General features: G+C 40.2%; 1 long non-coding RNA gene and 1 pseudogene across 1 annotated transcript; one reads left to right on the forward strand and one right to left on the reverse strand.

Annotated features, from left to right (window-relative positions):
* LOC137292175 (receptor-type tyrosine-protein phosphatase epsilon-like) overlaps positions 1-21,263 on the forward strand; it is an 86,828-nt pseudogene that overhangs the window by 6,079 nt on the left and 59,486 nt on the right.
* On the reverse strand, positions 15,058-20,730 carry LOC137292188 (uncharacterized). The gene is made up of 3 exons (XR_010957291.1): positions 20,675-20,730; positions 16,335-16,470; positions 15,058-15,163 (listed from the first exon to the last, which is right to left on the reverse strand). It is a non-coding gene; the product is annotated as an uncharacterized lncRNA (long non-coding RNA).

The raw sequence follows: 21,263 nt of genomic DNA on the forward strand, positions 1-21,263 counted from the left end.
CAGTTTTAAGAATTTGGATTTCGTTGCAATAAAGCAAAGTCTTGATACTTTTTCCCTTTAAGTTGTTTGTCAGAGATCGTCTGTTGAATAAAAAAGTGTCAAACTATATCAACCCGGCATATTTTGATTGTCAGAACACTTCAAAGTTGCTCCAATAGAAAAAATTGGGGTGTTGCTTGATTAATTTCCAGGTGTATAGATAAACCCAAATACATGTATAACATACGTACAGGCTGTAGCCTAATATACCAGATAGTAGCACATGGATTGAAATTATTATTCTTAACCGTTTAGTGTTAGTTCATGTTAAAACATAGAAGATTATTCACATTTAATAAAGAAATATTGTGTTTGTTAAAGTTGATATGAAGTAGTATGTAAACCGTTGAAGATAAGGGGAATTTAATGATAACTGTCGACGTTCTGTATCTTTTCCTGTCAAATGTGTAATATGTATTTGTTTTCTTTCAGTTGTTTGTTACTTGAAGCCACAATCATCAATATTTCAGTTGTATGACTGCAGAATGTAAACAGTCAGGAATAGACAGCTTGGAGTTTTAACATCATTTTCGACGCTCCGTTTGGGGTACAATGATTTGCATCAACCATGCCAGCCTGCACAAACTCCTGATCATGTTAACCACAACTTGGTCTGCTGAAGACCAATTCTATCCCTGATACCCACGGGTCATATATATAATATGTTACGGATTAACATTCAACCCCTTATATAACATACAAATGATAACTGAGAGTGAACCGACGCCATTGTCAAAAGATATATGAAGAAAAATTGAGGAGAAAATGTGTGTCTTTTCCGAAGTATAGGAAATTTCATAAAAAATATTGCCATAAAGGAAGACATACTCACCCTGTAGTGACCAGCATATTATGGACAGTGAACGCTGAGTTGTGTACTTGTTGCGATTTCCAAGATGCAGTGAAAGATTACTATGTTCAGTGGAAGTCCTCCTTCCCCGATCTTCACTAGACTTTGCATATATGACTGGTGAAAGTCACAATGCAGTCACAATGTTATTTTCAACAAAGATTTCCCTATAGAAGTGTTTTGTTTTGACGTTCCAGCAGGACAACGGTTTACAAAGGACCTCTCATATGTTACAGGGCCCTAGATGGCAACGGTTGATAAAACACCTCTCATCCGTTACAGGGCCCTAGATGACAACAGTAACATATCTTATCTGTTACAGGGATCCTAGATGACAAAGTTATAACACCTGTCTTCTGTTACAGTGTAACACCTCTCATCTGTTACAGGGATCGTAGATGGCAACAGTATAACACATCTGTCTGCGGGCTTGTTGGGAGCTCTATCAATGCTGGTGTTCATGGTTTTAGTAATGGGCGCAGTGTGTCTATGCAGGAGGAAGACAGACGTCAAGTAAAATGCATTGTTATATGTGAATACTGGTGTTCGGTATACAAGCAATACAATTGATGTTGCAATTGATGTTGTATTTGAGGCAGATGTGTGACTAGACATTAACAACTCTGGAGCTGTGTCATTATACAGAAAGAATTGTTTCACAGAGATCACTGTTAAGTTAATACATAATGATTACTCAAAATTTCTTAGTACTCTAAAATAATTACGTAGATGTGTTAATCTAAAATAATACATCTACCTGTATTTGTTTCAAATGCCAGGGGCGACAATGAGAGAAGACATGTTGAATGAAAAAAGGCCCGATGCAAAGTGCTGCACAGTGCCAACTTGCAGCATGTGTTCAGCCACTAAAATGTCTGAACCAGAAATGTTCAAAACAAAGTCCCCACGAGATCAACTTCACAACTTCACGCTAATTCGAACGTATTTGATCCATGTGATGCATGGCACTGTCGTCTAATGATCTTAGAAAATGACTGCATGGCTGGCGACTGAAGACTGATCAACTCTATAGTAAGTGCATTGCCGAGTTGCTATATGCGACATAGCGTCGTTCAAGGATCATGCACAACTGGTGGCACGTATATCACTGAGGTATTGCCACCGAGCTGGCCACCCATGCAGGTATCCTGCATCACCGACTCTGCCAAAGTGAGTTCGTGCAGTATCGTCCATGAATGTACAGTCTAGTCTCAATGAACCAATGTATGTTCTGTTGTGCAATAACATCCCTTTATAGCAAACTCACGATCGTTCCAATATCTAGTACGTGGAAAACGAACATGTTAAAGTCTTCTCTATAGTGGCCGAGAAAGCTTCCATCCTTTCTTGCACACATGGCTGTAGATGAATAACTAACTTTCTTGGCACCTCATGCACATCGTCTCCATGACTGCATGCTCTGATCGTGCATCGATAAAGTCAGATCATATATGTCCCACACAAACATTGAGTTAAGGAATATTTCAGTTTTGGGCAAGTAATCCTTATATTGTTCGTCTCCAAACTTTGAGTACTATATGAAAGTCATTTGTAGCATAAGAGTTCTTATCTCGTTTAAAAACGTTTTCTGATAATAACATACATTCAGTGTCATACACATTCATTTAAACGGATCTGTGGTACTGTGTGTATGTCAGATTGTTAAAAGATATAACTCATTGAACGGATTTATGCACAACCACGCACAAGCAACCAGGCATATTTCTTTTGCAGGAACAAGTCCAGCACAAGTGAAAACGCGGCGGGTTTGCAACTTTATGCGCCTAAGACATCGCAGAATCGTGAATACGATGCCATATCGGGAAGTCAGTATGCCACACTGGACGGACGGTCACCAGACATGTATGAGTCACTGAGTGTCTCAGGTGTATATTCCAACAGCCAGGCTCACATCTAAAACTGCACAAGACACAGCTGAGGAAGGATGGAGTGGCAGCAATGCCCACGCCGGAAATTAAGGCCAAATGTTGATACTCAAATGTGATGTGTCGTAATAAAACTATTAAACATTGGCATTGTTGTCAGTCAAGTAGTTTGATGTTACGTTGAAGAACACTGTTTAGATTTGCTACAAAGGACATTGTTTAGGAGCAGAATACGATTAGTGATCATTTATTAATACAGTAATTACCACAAACGTTTACTGACAGTACATGGACAGCATGCTATATCATTCATGATGTGTCGACTATTAAGGGAATTGTGAAGAAACGACTCTGGGAGAATTACTTGTGTTTTTTAACACCTACATGTTAAGGATTGTTTCTAAACGTAGAATATTAATGTTGAGGTCATGCCTAAATGTCAACTATGGATTTCTTTCAGGTTTCCGTTTGTCTGACACCAACTGGTCATCGATAGTTGTATGTAGAGACAGTATCAAGAGTAGAGTCTCTGTCGCAATGACACCTTTAAATACACGTCAGATATTTGATGGGCTCAGAATCAGAAGCGAGGCATTTTAATTTTACGCTGTTCTTTTCTGTTATTTTTATATAGACGTATCAAGTACATGCTTACTAAAACTACTCTGTAGTAGGGAGGGCCTATGTTTATTTTCAGTGTAATGGATATATACATATATATTTCTTATGATTGTAGAAATGTTCCTTTAATCATTACATTACATGGAACAGGAGCTGTTTTGCTTAAAGGTCACATGCAACGTAAAACACAACTTTGCAGATTCTGGTACCTTACGGTATGCACTTACCGAAACAAATCATAAAAAATGCCAATTCAACCTATAAAGTTGAAAAAACGCGATGAAAGAAAAGCCCGCGAAATCTGAGTTCAAACGTTTCACTAAATTGCCCCCAGCGCTGGGGGGGGGGGGGGGGAAACTGGTTTCAACTGCTGTGCTGCGCTGCGTCCATAACGCATGCGCAGTGAATAGGTTCGGGGAGCTTGAAACAGTATGCATGTCCAACGTCTTAGGTCGTGAGCAGTAGTCTAATCTTGGTTGTGTACACAAACAAGTAAATAATCTACTCGTTAAAAAACCTTGTTGATTGTGGTAAGCAGTCTCTGTCACAGAGAAAGCTCATTGTCTGGTTTATTCACACCTATGTGTCTGCCTGCCTGTCCGCTAAATACAACATGCAATACACAGCTTCAATCATTGACCACGTGCAATTTAAACTTAGAACCTATCAGACTATACGACATAAAGAAAACAAGTTGATTTACGACTCGTGCACCCGAGTCCGGTGTCTGTCACATTATGTAATTATGTGTGATACACATGACATGTTTTTATGTCTGTGGGTTGCAAACAAACTACATTCATTTTTTTCGGATGACTGGATCTGACGGAAACTGGTGCAAACTCAAATCCTGCTTTGTACTTGGACAGATTCCAGCCACGCACTAGTTTACCATCTCTACTGACATGATATTTGATTGGATCGAACGCAGATTCAGAGAACATGTATTTTCCAAACCCAACATCTCTATATACATTCTTCATGGATAACGATTTCTTTTAGTGTATATGATTTTGTTTGACAACAGTATATGAATCCATACTGAAACGACGCATCAAGTACACAAAAAGAAGTTGTTCTCCATAAAGAATTTTACTTTCTTGTGACTGGCTATACTTCTAAAATGCACCTCAAACAGATCATCTTTCTGTACACACAATGAACCCTCAGCATATCAGCAAATGAAACAGCCAATCGGAAGCCGTCGTTACACTTGAGTGCATATCCACCCACGATGACTGGGTTCGGTCTCCCGAGGGCTTCGTTTCGGGGAAGTAGTGAGTGAGTGAGTGAGTTAATACTTAACGTCACACCGGCAATATCCCAGCCATATCGTGACGAGAACATTTTGATACTGAAATGAAATATGTATACATTATAAAATCCTGTCGTCAAAGGACAGTAAAACCACTAGAGCATCACATTTACAATTAAAACTAGTGTGGAGAGTTAAAACAATTACCACTATTCGGACAATACAACATAAAATACGGGCTCTAGATCGCCAACAACTGAAGGTAGATCACCATACTAGGGACCATGGGGACTTACAGTACCTTTGCTACCTGCATCGACCCCAGATGGATTTACACCATCCCCTCAGCCGTTGGCGATTACACTGAAAGTTAGCCATTATTAAAAACAACAAATATACTACGATTAAAAGTTTGGTCGTACTAAATTTACATAGAATGTTTTGGACTTACGCACCCTCTCAGGAGGACAATAATTTTACAATGCTTCAACCCCCCTCGAGGGCACAGCCACTAACAATCTCAGTTATTAATCTATAGACTACCAATAATAAAATATTTAGCTATTTACAATTCTGATAACAAATCTAATTCTTTTAAGAAGGCAATAATTAAATGAGAGCTGGTATGAGTAAAAAGATCAATCATAGTTCGTGAATTAAAATACTGATCCCTTGTGATGGAATACTCTACACAGTCAAGCAGGATATGCTTGACTGTGATTCTTTCATCACAAGGGATGCAGAACGGAGGATCCTCACCTTTCAAAAGGTATTCATGAGTATATCGTGTATGGCCAATACGACATCGCCGCAAAATGACCTCTTCAAATCTGGACTGACAACCCAAGTGGGTATACCCGATATATGGTTTAATTCCATGTAATTTATTTACACCCACTTGGGTGTCCCACTTCTTCTGCATCAGATCACGGGTATAAGATCTAATGGTAGCTTTGTAATCAGTGTAGGGAATAAGAAGTGGAGTCACAGATTTGTTGAGTGCTGCCTTAGCAGCAAGATCGGCCATTGCGTTACCAGAAATGCCAACGTGACTGGGTAACCAACAAAAGACGATGTCGTATTCGCCAGTAGCAAGATTATCATACAATTCAATAATATCAATTAAAAGTGGATGTTTACAAGATAGGTTTTTAATAGCCTGAAGGCAAGAAAGAGAATCTGAATAAATTATATATTGTTTATGTTTAGTGTGTCTTTGAATATATTTGAGAGCCGACAATATGGCGTTTGCTTCTGCTGTAAAAATAGAACTATTATCTGGTAATCTAGAAGATATTGTTCTGGATCCAATGACAGTGGCACAAGCCACTGCGCCACCATCCTTGGACCCATCTGTAAATATGGATTTATAATTGCTATATCTATGCTTCAATTGATTAAATTCTTGTTTATATTGTAATTCATTAGTTTCCGATTTTTTAAATGTGGCTAGTGTTAGGTCGAGTTGTGGCCTAACTAACTGCCAAGGAGGAGAAGAAAGAAGACGGGAAGGTGCTATATTGTCCAGCTCAATGCCGGCAGCAGAAATAAACGATTTAATTCTGTGGCCTAAAGGCGGAACAAGAGAAGTTTTTCTGTTGTACCGTTCCTCAAAAAGGGGATTAAAGATACAGTTATAGGCAGGGTTTGACTGATTGGAATGTAGTTTTGTCACGTACTGTAAGGCTAATTTTACACGGCGTTGGTCAAGGGATGGCTCATCAGCCTCGACGAAGAGGCTCTCAATGGGTGACGTTCGAAAGGAGCCAAGACAAAGTCTTAGACCTTGATGATGGACTGAATCTAAAAGTTTAAGGTTACTTTTGCAGGCTCCACCATATACAATTGAGCCATAGTCAAGTTTAGAGCGGACAAGTGATCTATATAAGTGAAGGAGAGTAGTCTGATCCCCTCCCCACTTTGAATTGGATACAACTTTTAACAAATCGAGCGCCTTGAGGCATTTAGCTTTAAGAGATTTAATATGTGGCAGAAATGTTAAATGGAAATCAAAAATTAAGCCCAAGAACTTGGACTCCTTTACCACCTTGATGGGAGAGCCATTTAAGGTTAGCTCTGGGTCCTTATGAGGTTTATATTTTCTACAGAAGTGTATACAATTAGTTTTGGATTTAGAAAATTTAAATCCGTTTTCAAGACACCAGTTATTTATTTTATTTAAACACAACTGTAATTGCTGTTCAATGGTGCGCATATTTTTACCACGACAAGAGATATTAAAATCATCCACGAATAATGATCCATCAATTGAATCATTTAAAACCTTTGATAAACTGTTGATGTTAATACTAAATAATGTGACAGACAAAATACTGCCTTGAGGGACACCCTGATCCTGATTGTAATGATCAGACAGGGTAGAACCCACTCGGACTTGAAATTGCCTGTCTTGTAAAAACTGTGATATAAAAAGAGGTAAACGACCTCTCAAACCAAAATCATGTAAATCCTTTAAAATGCCATGCTTCCACGTGGTATCATAAGCTTTCTCGAGATCAAAGAAAATTGATACAGCATGTTGTTTATTTACTATAGCATTTTTCACAAAGGATTCTAAACGTACCAAATGATCAATGGTACTGCGATTTTTCCTGAAACCACATTGAATATTTGTAATAAGGTTGTTGGTTTCAAGATACCATGTTAATCTATTATTTACCATTCGCTCCATGGTTTTACATACACAACTCGTTAATGAGATTGGTCTGTAATTAGATGGATCAGTATGATGTCGACCAGGCTTTGGTATTGGGACTACAATGGCATTACGCCAGGAAGTTGGAAAATTGCCTGTAGTCCAGATATTATCAAATATATTAAGCAGCGTTTCCAAACATGTTTTGGGCAAATGCTTCAGGAGCTGATAATGGATACCATCAGCCCCTGTAGCTGTATCATGAGCCTGTTCAAGGGCGGTATAGAGCTCATGCAGTGAAAATAATTCATTATAATCTTCACCATTGTCCGAGTTAAAATTGATTGTTTTCTTCTCCTGTTGTTTCTGGTGCTTTTGAAATTCAGGGACATAATTGGATGAAGATGAGTGCCTGGCGAGAGTTTCACCAAGCTTATTGGCAATTTCAGCCTTATCCGTTAATAAATTATCACCATCCTTTAAATGTTGAACAGTAGATTTAGAACCTTTGCCCTTTATTCTTTGTATCATATTCCACACTTTTGAAATAGGTGTGCGTGAATTGATCTTTGAAACATATTTTCTCCAAGACTGACGTTTATTCTGCTTAAATGTGCGTCGAACCTTGGCATTTAAAATTTTAACTTTATCTAAATTGTGAACAGTAGGGTGTCGGCGAAAATAGTCTTCTGCTTTCTTCCTACTTTTCCTGGCCTGTTTACATTCGTTATCAAACCATGGCTTACGAATGTGTGGATTTACAGAGGACTTAGGAATAGTATCATCAGCAATTTGTTTCAGTGTCTCCGAAAATGACTGGATTGCATCATGAGCGTCCATGGGAAATTCTGGTTTTAAGTTTTTAGTACAACTAGTCTGAAATAAAGGCCAATTAGCTTTAGAAAAGTTCCATCTTGACGTCGACAGATCATCAGTTGGATTTATAGCAGTGATTACTGTCGGAAAATGGTCACTACCACACAGGTCACCGTGGACTGACCATGAAAATTCATTAAGTATGGTTGGATCTGTGATTGACAAATCTAGTACTGAATATGTACCCGTTGCTGGATGTAGATAAGTGTTCGAACCGTCGTTAAATATGCACAAGTCATTATAAGAAACAAAATCTTCAAGAATTTTACCTTTATTGTTCGTATCGTTGCTTCCCCACAGAGGATTATGACCGTTGAGATCTCCCGTTATAAGACAGGGTCCAGGCAATTGGGAATATAAATCCTGAAGTTCTGATAGCTGAAGAGTCGAGGATGGTGGTATGTACAACAAACAGAGGGTGATCGTGACGTGTAAGGTTAGTCGGACAGCAACAGCCTGAAGTTTAGTTGTAAGAGGAACAGGGCTGTGAATGATACCCTGTCTCACCAAAATGGAAGCATCCCCGGTTGCTTTATCCCCCGGAGGTGAAAAACAGTGATACGAGTTGTACTGACGCATTTCAAACTTATCATCACGTTTAAGAAATGTTTCCTGTAGACTAAATGCTGATGGGTTTAAATCTTGAGCTAATAATTGGACTTCGTGAAAATTATTCCTAAGCCCTCTGCAATTCCACTGTACTACATTTGTAGCGTTACTCATGGCGGTTCTATTGGAGACCTCTCACGTGTACGAGAGGAGGGTGTACCGTTATTTCGGTTTTGTGAAGATGGCGGATCATCCATCTCCAAAGGCTCAAACAAATTGTGAACCTCTACAGGAGTATCAGCAGGAGATTTCTTTGATCTACGATTTAGACGCTTTCTTTGCGATTTTGACATTTCACCTTTTGACGTTTCAACATCTATAGCTGTTTGAACAACTTCACCTGATACATGACTAATAGTCTGAGAGGCAGACGTTGTAAAAAAGCCCTGACTGCCAGAAGTACTATTCACATGAACAGGTTTTTCAGAAGCCATCCAGGTCAAATCCGTTTGACACGAAGTAGAGATTGTTTCTGGTCGTCGTGAGACTGCAGCAGAGTATGTCACAGTGGGAGAGGGATTATGTTGATTCTGGCTAAGGACTTTGTTTTTAGCCTCCATGAAGGAAATATTTGTTTCATACTTTAATTTAAGTATCTTAGATTGCATTTGCCATTCAGGACAACATTGAGAAGAGGAAAGATGACTGCTTCCACAATTGGCACATTTAATATCATTGCTGCAGTCAGAGTCCTAATGATGTTCACTATAACGATGACAACGAGGAGTGTTTCGACAGGACTTAGACCCGTGTCCAAACTTCTGACAGGAATAGCAGCGGAGTGGAGTGGGGATATACACCTACACTCCGATATTGAAATAGCCGGCTTTGATTGACTTTGGCAGAGTGCACGATGAAAAGGTAAACATGTAAGTGTGGCCAGGTACAATGCTACCATCCTGCTTCTTAACAGGAAAGCGTTTGACGGAAGTTACATTCTGATCCTTAAGTTCAGCCACTATTTCATCCTCGGACATGTCCGCCAGACAATGGGCTCTATCCCTAACAATGCCTCTACTTGAGTTCAGAGTTCTATGAGCTGAGACAGCAACATTGACGTTGGCAAATTGATGTTGTTGCAATAAATTTATGGATTGCTGTCGTCGCGCACACTCAACAAGAAGTGTACCTCCTCTGAGACGTGAAACGTTCTTAACCTCTCCACAAATAGATTGTATTGTCTTTGATACTAGAAATGGATTGACCTTGAGTGGTTCACCATTGGTAGATTCAATAACTATGAATCTTGGCCAAGGTTCTTGGTTTGTTGGACCTGAAACATCTTCATTGCAAGAAAGATGATCAGCCTCTAAACGTCTTTTTTTGTCGTTTCTCGTGGAACCAGAAAGGGTGATTGACATGGTGATGATAATAGATTCAGCACTCCCGCTCCCCACCCGCCACCGAGTGTCAACGAGGACAGTGTTGTACTGCAGTGGAACTCCAGCCTGCAAACACTAAGGATACAGGAGTGGTATACTCCAGTAAATACGACATGAGTAGCTACATTTGTCTACCAATTCAAATGCTAGGCTGGTTCGGCTATTAGCAAGAAATTGGAGACATATAGAACACAGAGGTCGACATCACCAGATTGGCCCATGAGCCACCGCCTTCTGGCATAGGACTCTAGGCAAGTAGATATAGCAAAAAGGTATTACACACTAGACGTCAAAAATGACCAATGCCCAATAAATCAAATGTGCGAAAATACTTTCTATGCACAGGGCATGGCGTGACCAGCCGATTGATAGAATCGGGCCGATTCTACCACCCGTCTAGGTGAAGTAAGGGCCGAAGTGGTGTGTTGAGCAATAGGAGCAAAATGGTTCAGTCCCCTACTGCCCTCAACCACCAGGATCCCGTCCTCCACCGACACGGGACGCAACCCACGGCAAACAGGTTGCCCAATTTAGTCGCCTCTTACGACAAGCAATGGGGTGCTGTGGACACATTCTGTCCCGGGTCCACACGGGATCGGGGAAGTAAGCCCAAGTACAAAATATTGCACTTTTGAATCGCGACTGTACGCTTATAATTTTGTTTATTTGTTTTTTTTAAAGCAGCAATGTATATTATATGTCATGAATAAGTGATAAATGTGTTTTAATTATGTTTGATTTTGATTGCATTTGACCTTCAATAAATACATCTTTTTCCTTACTGGTTGTAGTTATATTTTGTTTTCAATGAGGACTTCATTCAGACAAATGAAGTTCTTCTCCCACAACTCCGCCATGGGGACGTCCCAGTCACCCCGACAGTCGGAATTTGCTGACATTAAATGTTTTCTCAGAATAAATACTGATGATGAATGCAGTAGTTTCTTCATGGGCATTTACAGACCGGCAGAAATCTATCTTTGAAAATACCGCGGACATTTCTTATCGCACTTTGAGCAATAAACGACACAAAACATGACGTGCCACTTCAAACACTTTATGGGGCACATCCATACCTCTCTTAATTCACTCCTAATCCTGAAGTTTATTGATTTATTACGATATATGGATAATAACATGAAGCTGATAGTAACTTCTGGTAAATGACATACAGCTGTCTTCCAGGAATGGTCACCGCCATATGCAGACTTCTGTTTCTGCTCCCCCAAAGGACCTTGTGACACCACCACCACCACCAACAACAACAAAACAGTATCTGAGCTAAACGACACAAGCAGACAGGTGACCTTTTGTACCTTAACCAAATCAGCATACATTCGATGACGAGAATAGAGAAGGACTAACCATCTTCCTTACACAGCTGAACTCTCTTCGTTGACCCCAGACACCATGATGCCTAAGAGCAAAAGGAGCAGCTGTGTGATCCTGAAGACCTAAAACAAAAACCTCAACAACGCTGTGCATTTATATTTATTTTCATTTTTTTATTATTTATATTTATAGCTAGTGCATCTTGACAACCAAATAACTGGGCACATACATCAGAACGCTGTCATTACAACGATAACGGGTTAATTACGACACTTCATTAGTCGTCTTGTTATCCTAAACTTTTCATAATAATACTTTCTCTTATACTATTTATTAGGGGCAGTAGGAATGGCCGAGTTCTTAAAGTATTCACTGGTTACGCGGAGGACCCGGGTTCCATTCCCCATAAGGGTACGATGTGTGAAGGCCATTTCTTGTGTGCCTAGCCGTGATATTGCTGGAATATTGATAAAAGCAGTGTAAAACCTAGCTCACTAACTCACTTCTATTTAGTCAGAACTAAACACTTGCTGCAGATCTGTCACTATATTTCACCACATCACCTCACCAACACACATACTGCATGCAACTAAAGTTCCCAATACATGATGTTAACTGACTAAAATAGTATTGCGCTTGTACACCTTACGTCACATATATAGATGTACAACTGTGTTTGTACATCGCCACGTGGTTGTTTCCCTTTTGTAGATGGTAGCTGACTTGTTTCCCTTTTGTAGATGGTAGCTAACTTGTTTCCCTTTTGTAGATGGTAGCTAACTTGTTTCCCTTTTGTAGATGGTAGCTGACTTGTTTCTCTTTTGTAGATGGTAGCTGACTTGTTTCTGTTTTGTAGATGATAGCTGACTTGTTTCCCTTTCGTAGATGATAGCTAACTTGTTTCCTTTTGTAGACTGTAGTTAACTTGTTTCCCTTTTGTAGATAATAGCTAATTAGTTTCCCTTTGTAGATGGTAGCTAACTTGTTTCCCTTTTGTAGATGATAGCTAACTTGTTTCCCTTTTGTAGATGGTAGCTGACTTGTTTCTCTTTTGTAGATGGTAGCTGACTTGTTTCTGTTTTGTAGATGATAGCTGACTTGTTTCCCTTTCGTAGATGATAGCTAACTTGTTTCCTTTTGTAGATTGTAGTTAACTTGTTTCCCTTTTGTAGATAATAGCTAATTAGTTTCCCTTTGTAGATGGTAGCTAACTTGTTTCCCTTTTGTAGATGATAGCTAACTTGTTTCCCTTTTGTAGATGATAGCTAACTTGTTTCGTTTTGTTTTAAAATTCACTGTCCCATATTGATCACACGGCTCAATTTTCATGACTTGTGTCAGCTGTTCAAATCTAAAAATACGCGGCGCGCGTTGAAAGCTTGACCCTATATCCACAGACAGTGCCTGCACATTCGCTGCACTTTGTCATAGAGCTATACGGATGAGGGAGATGATCACTGACTCCCTGAATGTCACGTGCATGTCTGTATAATACAGTGTACCAGGGCGTGGAACCATCCCACAGATGGCATCATTACCTTGTCAGCTTGCTGACGGGGTTAACCTCTTTGGTCATGACATGTGGACAAGGCGTCCGACTTCGGATCGGAATGTCTGTGGTTCGAATCCCAGCACGGGACTCGGAAATATTGTGGCCGCTACAACAGCATAAAATACTCCCGATAGTTCGAACATGCCCAAAACAACATCACCATAAACCAGTACGCTTGGTGGCATTTGTGATTTTGACAATCTTAATCTCTGTATTTTTGACATCAGAAGACCTTGCGTATTATGCGATTGAGATTTCTTGATCTTCAATACTTGTGTACAAGAAGTGTGTCGGCGTTGGCATGTAGATGTCATCATGTTGTGGCCAATAAATTGTTGTTTACAGTCCTTTGCAAAGCATGCCAGATTATCCACAAGAGAACGCAACTGACTGATCCATAACAAGGTTCGTTAAACCCCATCGTTGAAAGGGGAATTGCATGTTGTTTCCTACCTCATCGTACGAGTGCACGACATCTTTCGTGCAACCAAAAGTTCGTTACTTCATTTTGCAGAGGAATAATGGCTGCCCACGTGTTTGACGTGACGTTACTGGCAGCATTCCTTTTCCTTTTGTGGACTGTCGTGGCTGGCTGTTTGTTTTGGTACATGTCATAACTGTGACCGGACGACTAAGACAGGATCAAAACGAATCCGTAACGCAGGATCGGTTGTTTGGTTAGCCCGGTGCCGTCAGTAGCGAGGACCCGGGTTCGCATCCCCACCTTGGTACAATGTGTTAACCCCATTTCTGGCAACTCCTGTCGTGATGTTGACAAACAAAATATATTGCTAAAAACTGCGTAAAACTAAAACACATTCAGTCACTGCTTTTAATCTCCAGAAAATGGCAGTATATCGCCAATGGAGACTGGTGTTCTGGCAGCACTGACGACGATACTAGTCGTGACTGTAGTGACAGGCGTGGTGTATCTCTGGAGGAGCACCATGCTGTAAGTACAGTCCTTCAAGTTCTGACAAAGCAGTTGATGTATAGTTGACTCCTTTAATCACTGCGTAGCGTGTCGGGGTAGTTCTTGCTTCAATATATATGTTAAAAGATAAGTAAGGTTATATAATTTTATTCGATATGATGAGGTAAACTAATATAATTAAAAAACAATTCTGCTAGAAGATTGTTTCTACATGTGTCAGTAATGTGTGTTATTCGTAATTAAAAATACGCTCCGGTTTTCGTGAACATGTATCATCGATACTTAATAACTGTTACAGTTACAGTTCATCTGTAAATGGCACAAAATAGTTGTTCCTACTGAGAAAGCAACGAAGAAAACATCACTTCATCAAAACAACTACTAGCATCAACAGTGTCACAGTTAAAGTCACTGTGTTAAAAAAAGTAAACATAGAAATTCATTGATTAAAAATTCTTTGCATGTAATGTCAAACCTCTAATAAAATTAGTAAAAATAGACATATATTGCTGCGGCCAGCAATTGTACCACCAAATCCATGTCTCAGAGATCAAGTCTTTCTTATTTTCGCAGACTAAATGTTCTATATATTGGTATTCAAACAAATGAGCCTGGAAGTGTGAAAGCATGACGCTTTTTACGTAAAATAACATCCCAGAGACGATGCAAGGGTGTGTTTTGACTTTTCTACTCGGTAAATAAATATTCCACACATGAAACGTTTTCTATAGATATAGAAAAGATTTTGAGCCTTATAGTTTAAAAAAAGTATAGTGACCATGAGCTCTCTAAACATCATTCTGTTACTGAGATGTCGCTCGTCCTCGCGTTTAATGAGCTCCTCTCCCATCATATAAAGATCCTAAAGGGACCTCTAAGCAGTCAGTTCCTGGCACGGTCGCCGATCTTCATGGCACCATTTCCTTCATATCACCCCCTTGACCAGAAAACGCCACTCCAACCGCAGCATAGGACAAAGGGGACACAGACTCTGTACATATTGCGGACATCACTGTTCTATTAATGAACTTTAGACTGTAATGTCTCATAATGCTCTGTGTCCAGCTCGGTGTAGTCATGTTCAGGCAGAACATTACATGTTGGGATTTCTACAGGTGGGTCAGGGCTTGTCTTCGGGGTGCCAGCTTCATTTGATGCCGTCTTTGCCATCCTGATTTGAAAATGTGGAATATATTGCTGAACATGAGACTCAAACTGAGAATATCGCGGTCATTCGTATTTAAATACTTTACATATCCATGGTTTCGGCAGAAACAGGTGGACAAATACTGTAATAAGTTTAATTACCCATTAAAGAGCTATAGTGAAAATGGACCCCAGCGAAAAAGGCCACAATATAATTCGGCGAAAATGGCTACCATTACTAGGGAGAACGACTTCTGGGTTTAGAGAAAACGAACATTCTATAAAACAGTAAACTGCATGTATTTTATATATTATAGTGCTTTGTTTTTTACATAGCTTCTTGTTATTGATAATAGATGTGGTGATACGTATACTAAGGAGACACCTAGAATAGATAAGAATCCAATCTATCAAATAACAATCTTTTAGTTCTTTCTTAAAACGAGATAAATGGGCACCGTCTGGCTGATCAGGGTCAAACATTTCTGTCATCAGCTTCTCAACAATAACGGCAGCCGCTAGGAAAGGACTATTTCCCGTTTTCGCCGTCACCCGTCACCAATTAAAAAATTATTCCGTAAACACACTGAAGAACATGTTATCATTACTCAGCAGTTAGCTGTGAAAGTAGTTTTCGCTCTCTCACGACTGTCAGCACACAGGGAGTAGCGGGGTGTATCGTCATCAGTCACATGGCATTTTTCCTTTACAGCCTGGCACCTTCATGGAATCGTGCAATTCTTGTTCACTTAACGTCTGCTCCATAAGTGTAACGAGAAATTCAGCATCTATATATAATCTGTTCTGGTATGTGAGATGAACTTTCCTGTTTCATCTACTCCGGAAATTAGTTACCTCATAAAACAGCCTCCTTTTCTAGTATGTTCCAGTTACTACCTTACTGACGGGACCTAACTCATCTTAACTGCTGCTACAAACTACTTACTCTACAAACATTCTCAGTGCCTAAATGATCCAGGAGAAAATTAGTTACCACCTTACTGACGAACCTTAATTGACTGTAATTGGTCACATAAGTTGTCCCAATTTTGGCAGTGACATGCAACACCTGCATTTCTCTTGGTTCAGAGACCGTTCTCTCCTGCACGGTGGCCGTTTTCTTCATTTTTGAGGGGTCTGTTTTCGGGGGGGATGTTTTCTCCGTATCCGCATTTAATAACTAAATGGAAGCGTACCTGAAATCTCCTTTCCTCCATATACACACTGTAACTGCCACAACAGCCAACACCACAAGCATGGCAACGGCTCCCATAAATCCCGCTGCTAAAGGAGATATGTTTCCCGAGTCGGTTCCAGGTAAACTCTTCACCACTTAAATGAGAAATTCAAACAATAAAAGATTTTGATTCTGAACAGTTGTCAAGTTTGGATGTATCGCATTATTGGATGCTATTTTGTAAATAATGTCTCTCCCTTATCATCCTCCTTGGTATGTTAATCTAGTTATGTTCGTCCCAGTGTTCTCCTTACCAATAGTGTTCGATTATGTTAGCAGTTTGGTATTTCAGCCATAAACGAAAAATCTCCCAAAAATTGTTAAATACTCAAACTCACTCCATTCGTTCCCTGATTTAACTGAAGGTCCACCAAATTGGATCATGATCATTGTGACAAAACAAGTTCTGGTGGGGTGGCCATGCTGAATTCATACGCTTTGAAAAGCTGAAAAATAGTGTGTGACTATCAGGAACATCTATTTATATCTGGGGAACTTGAGTGCATGACTTAAAACATCCCCTTGCTGCACCCCTTGTGGAAGTTAAGACCACATTTACCATGACCACATTTACAACTGATATTGATCGTAGGATGGTCTTTGGACATGGTATCTTTGAAAGAAACAACCACAGCACTAAGATTACCTCAAGTCAATGTCAAGCAATGGGAGTTATGGTCCCCCTAGCGCTATGGTAGCATTGCACAACGGCGCATAGGTCTGTATGTCATCGTTTTGTGTTGGTAACTCTAAACTGTAATCAGGGGTTACGTCAGGTAACTTAACCTCACTTATCGTAGAGTGTGTCTAATTGTTGTTTAGACTCAAATCAATATCTGCCAAAAGCAGCTCAATTGTTCAGAGGTCAACAATATGCGAGGTATTAGTAGAACCGCGGTATGTTGCCAACAGTTCGGAATACCGTAATACTATCCAAACTCTGCGATTCGGTATTTTCGGTTGTTCATCATTTTATGAACCTAAGCGTTTTCCGAATGTCGAAGGAAAAAATCACTACACTTCGTCATGTTGAAAGGACAGTGGGGTGTAGCCGTCGAATGTTTATGATTTACAGGTTCGACTGGAAGAGACTGGAACCACTGCAGACTGCCCAAGGCCAGGTCGACCACGTGTGACATTACAAAGGAGAACTTCAAAATGTGCTTTGTCACCACCGTAACCGTTTTTTTTTGTGTGGCTACAGGATCCAGAAGGGGTCGACTGTTTAGGTGTCGACTGTTGGCGCAAGCCACTCGAAACCAGCTGCGAGCTGCTAACCTTCGTGTTTGCCGGCAATATCGAGGAACCATTTTGACGCCATCACATCGACGTCTGCTTTTGCTGCGGGCCCGGCGACGTCTCCAACTCGAGACTGGAATCAAGTTGTCTTCAGTAATGAATAAACATTTACCCTCAGATTCGCTAGTGGTAGGATGGAGGTATGGAGGCGACGCCGTGAACGTCATGCTGAGTGTCGTGTACAGGAAGTTGACAGATTTGTGGGCGGAAGTCATAGTGCTTTCTGTTGGATTGCCCGCAACCGCTGCTGCAGGGTACCATGATCAGGTGCTAATCCCCGAACCTATTCCATTCATGGCAGCACACAGTCCAGGTCTGCACTTTCAACATTACAGATCCTAATGACAGATCCTATACAGGGAGGGGGACAGCAGAAAGGAGTTTCATACATTGCACCCAATTCAATCGAGCCTTGGTTCTTTCCGCCCAAGCACCAAGCCAAGACACAACCCTAGTTTGAATAACAGAGGGCTAGATTATTGGGAGTGAGTTAGTGAGTTAATATTTAACGTCACATCGGCAATATCCCAGCCATACCGTGAAGAAAACAATTTACACAAAAATGAAACCACGAGGGAGAGTAAAATCTGTCAACGATGGCCAGTAAACACTAAATATAAAACTATCAGGGGGAATTAAAATATTTCATTTAAAGCAAACAACACAATATAAAACATGGGCTAGACATCGCCAACAACTAAAAGTAGATCACTATGCCAAGGGCCATGGAGACCCACATTACTTTTGCTACCTGCATAGACCCTGGTTGGATTTACACCATCCCTTCAGCCGCTGTCGATGGTACGAAAATTTAGCCGAAATATAAAAGAACAAATATACTACCATTAAGACGTATGGTGGAACAAACTTGACTTTGAAAGTTTTGGGGACGCTCTCAGGAGGACAATAGTTTTATGCTACATCAACCCCCCGAGACGATACAGTCACAACAATTTGAGTTCATAATCTGAACTGCCAGGTATAAATCTCCATTTATGTGTTTGCTTCAGCTGTGAAAATAGAACGTTATCTGGTAGTCCAGAAGATATTGTTCTGGATCCAAGCTCCGCCGTCCTCACACCCATCTGTACATAAGGATTTGTAATTGCTATATTTACTTTTTAATTGATTATATTTTTGTTTATATTGTAAAATAAATTCATTAGTTTCTATTTTTTTAAATGATGTCAGTGTTAGGTCAACTTGTAGCCTAACCAACTGTCAAGGAGGAGAAGAAAGAAGACCGGAAGGGGTTATATTTTCCAGCTCAATACCGGCCGAAGAAATATATGGCTTAATTCTGTGCCATGGAGGCGGAACAAATCCCTATAAAGGGGATTGAAGAAACACACACACACACACATATATATATGTAAGAGGACAGCTTGATCCCCTGTCCACTTTGAGTTTTAAAAAATCTTTCCACAAATCATGCGGCAAAATAGTTAAATGGGAATCGAAAATTAGACCCAAGAACTTGGCCTCCTTTACATGTAAAGATAAGTCTGGGGCCTTTTGAGGCTTATATTTTCTACAAAAACGTATACATTCATTTTGGATTTAGAAAATTTAAAGCCATTTTCAAGACACCATTCATTTATTTTGTTGAAGCATAACTACGGTTGCCGTTCAATGGTATGCATATTTTTCTCACGTCACGTCAAGAAAGTTTTGACTTTTCCTGTTGTTTCTGATATTTCTGAAACTCAGGGACATAATTAAGATGGTGATTTGAACCTTTGCCTTTAATTCTTTAAATCACGTTCTATACATTGGACATTGGCCTACGTGAATTAAGGTTGGAGACACAGTTTCTGCAAGATTACCGTTTGTTTTGTTTTAAGGTACGATGTGCCTTCGCTTTTAGTATTTTAAAGTAATTTAAGATTGGACAGTTGGGTGATGGCGACTCGGGTTAATTTCTAAGATAGTTGGAAAGTGGTCACTTCCACAAAGGTCATTGTGGACCGGGCAATTTAGTTCATTAAGTAAACCAGAATAGAGAAACAAATCTAGAGAAGAGTAGGTGCCTGTTGCAGGATGCAGATAAGTGCTTGAATCGTCATGGTGTATAAACAAATCGTTATTGGAGATAAAATCATCTAGTATTTGACCTTTTGAGTTAGTGATTGTACCACCCCAAATGTGGTTATGGTCACTGAGATCACATTATAATACAAGGTTTAGGAAGTTGGTCATAGAGAGCTTCATGATCAGACTATTGGAGTGTTAAAGAAGGCGGAATATACAGAGAGCATAGTGGAAAGGTACCATGAAGAGAAAGTCTCACTGCAAAAACTTGGAGATTAGTTGTGATTGTTATAGGACTATGGATAACATCCTGCCTAACAAGTATTGAAGATCCTCCGATAATGAACCAGGTCCATTCCACCAACCGTCCAGGTGAAGTCAAGGCCAAAGTGTTGGGCAATAGGAACACGTTTCCAGGCCCTCAACCACCAGGATCCCTTCCTCCGTTGACACAGGGCCGCAACCCAAGGCAAACGGGTGGATGGACGAAATATCCCCCCGGGTCCTTAACGGGTTGTTGGCGAGCTCTTACGGTTACCCGCCATGGGGAGCTGGCTCGGACATAGAGGAGGCAGATAAGATGTAGACATTGTTTGACCGAATAATGTGTAAAGCATGAAACTGACCTTGCAGCCGAGTACGACTTATTCAAACATTTGGTTATGTGAAATAATGCTTGTGACTCTTGATATACCAACATTTAGATTCCAATATCAAAACTGAAATGCCCGTAATGATATGTTTTGAATTTAAGCTCATATATCCAAATGTGTTGTAGCAAGGTCTGCACGGATATTACGTGAATATTTGATATGATCAGACGGACTAGAAAATTCAGTTAACAAAAATCAGTCTAGGTCTAGGACGAAACTATATGCAGTAATGTGTGGTAAGAATACATGCTTCTCTGGACATGAATCATGGGGAAATATCATTCAGTGAAGCATGATACTTTCTGATGTCTGTTACCTGTAGTGCAGTCTTTCCCCTCCCATCCTGTCTCACATCCATCTGTACACCGTCCTGTATCCTGGGGACAGGTGCTCGCATCTCCGTGGCACATCCGGTTACCGCAGGTTTTGGTGCATCCTATCCCATATTCCACACCTTGGACACAAGCTATACACAAAAGAAAATGATGAGTGTCCACTGTGTTTCCAAACAGGAGCCCCTTTAGAATCCCTCACCATAATTTGGACGGAAGTAACCATCAGCCAGCCTGCTGTGACGCCACTTTCACTCACGGGCTCTTTCACTGAAGAAAGTCTTGTTTCTTCTTCAGGGAGGTTTCGAACTCGCAAAGTCACCAATTTGGAGTCACTATTGCGCATGATTAAGCTGCAGAGGCCTCGACAAGTTGATGTTCACATTCTCGGGTCAAACTTGCGAGTCAGAAGTTGGTTTGCTAATAGTAATATTAACATGATGGACTGCTTGAAATTGAAAATGACTTATCATTGGAGTCGGAATCGTACTCAATACTCAAATGGATGACCAGACTGAGTATGGTCTTTCAACTTGTTTTTCAAAAACTTGTGACTGATACAACGTTTGTAGA

The sequence above is a fragment of the Haliotis asinina genome, chromosome 7, assembly GCF_037392515.1.
Source record: "Haliotis asinina isolate JCU_RB_2024 chromosome 7, JCU_Hal_asi_v2, whole genome shotgun sequence".
NCBI classification, from domain to species: domain Eukaryota; kingdom Metazoa; phylum Mollusca; class Gastropoda; order Lepetellida; family Haliotidae; genus Haliotis; species Haliotis asinina.